Here is a 1,591-nt window from a genome sequence, read left to right as displayed (position 1 = left end):
GCAGCAATACTCACTAAATGCGCTTCCGGTAAAAGGCAATATAAAAGTCCCTTTTTTTTTAAACGAACAACCAGATCAGAAACAAGTAGTTTAACATATGAATAATCATAACACTTACATGAATATTGTACATATAGAACATGCGTAATCGGGTTACTGCCTGTGATATTAACAAAACAGTGTACGCATCTACAGATCATGTCTCATGATGATAACGACCATGATGTACTAATAAGATCTTTTATTTTGACAAATGTGGTACTCCTCACATAAGCGCTCGATGGTCCCTTATTGTTGCTGACAGGATGCTGTTGCCTTTGACAAAAATAACCAATAGGCCACGTGTACTTAGATACATTTGTAATTTGTATTGGGTTGTGGTAAATGGTTATCTGTAGGCTACCCCCACCCCCCTCTCTCTTTCTGTGTGTGTGTGTGTGGGCAGATGTGTCTCCTCCACACTGTTAAAGGTATACTATGCAGGTTTAGGTATTTTTCATAGATAGATATACTGTCAGTATCTATGGGTATTTTTGGGAAGTTTAGAGCTCCATCTAGAGTCGCGATGTATTTATGTTACTCTGCCATTGTAAATAGCAGACTTCTCACGACTTATCCCCCCTGTACACAAGAAACCACACCCCAGCGAGCTGAATGACTTCAGGCCTGTCGCTCTAACATCACACATGATGAAAACAATGGAGCGGCTGGTCTTAGGGATGCTCAGACCCCAGGTACGCCATGCACTAGACCCGTTACAGTTTGCATACCAGGAGAAAGTGGGCGTGGACGATGCCATCACTTATCTTCTACACAGGACACATTCTCACATAGACAAGGGGAAAAGTGCTGTGAGAATCATGTTCTTTGATTTCTCAAGTGCTTTTAACACCATCCAACCCCTCAGACTGGGAGATAAGCTCTTGCAGATGGGTGTGGACGCTCACCTGGTAACCTGGATTACAGATTACCTGACCGAGCGACCACAGTTCGTCTGAAGACTGAAGAACTGCCTCTCTGACCAGCAGCACCGGAGCGCCACAGGGAACTGTGCTCTCTCCAGTCCTGTTCACCCTGTACACATCTGACTTCCGCTACAACACCGAGTCATGCCACATGCAGAAGTTTTCTGATGATACTGCAATTGTGGGGTGTATCAGGGACGAGCAAGAGGAGGAGTACAGGAGCCTGGTGGAGGACTTTGTGCAGTGGTGCAAACTCAATCACCTTCAACTTAACACCTCAAAGACGGTGATGGAGGAGATGGTGGTGGATTTCCGAAGGTCTAAGCCCGCTCTGCTACCAGTCTCCATTGATGGGGTCAATGTGGAGGTGGTAAGCACCTACAAGTATCTGGGTCTCCACCTGGACAATAAACTGGACTGGTCAGCCAACACTGATGCACTCTACAAGAAAGGACAGAGCAGGCTGTACTTCCTGAGGAGGCTGCGGTCCTTCAATGTGTGCAGCAAGCTCCTCAGGATGTTCTATCAGTCTGTTGTGGCCAGCGCCCTCTTCTATGCAGTAGTATGCTAGGGAGGAAGCACAAAGAAGAAGGATGCTGGGCGACTTGACAGGCTGGTAAGGAAAG

This window comes from Alosa alosa, unplaced genomic scaffold (genome assembly GCF_017589495.1).
Source record: "Alosa alosa isolate M-15738 ecotype Scorff River unplaced genomic scaffold, AALO_Geno_1.1 AALO_1.0_unplaced_100, whole genome shotgun sequence".
Lineage (NCBI taxonomy): Eukaryota > Metazoa > Chordata > Actinopteri > Clupeiformes > Clupeidae > Alosa > Alosa alosa.
The sequence above is the reverse complement of the archived record's forward strand: the minus strand, read 5'-3'. Positions refer to the sequence as shown.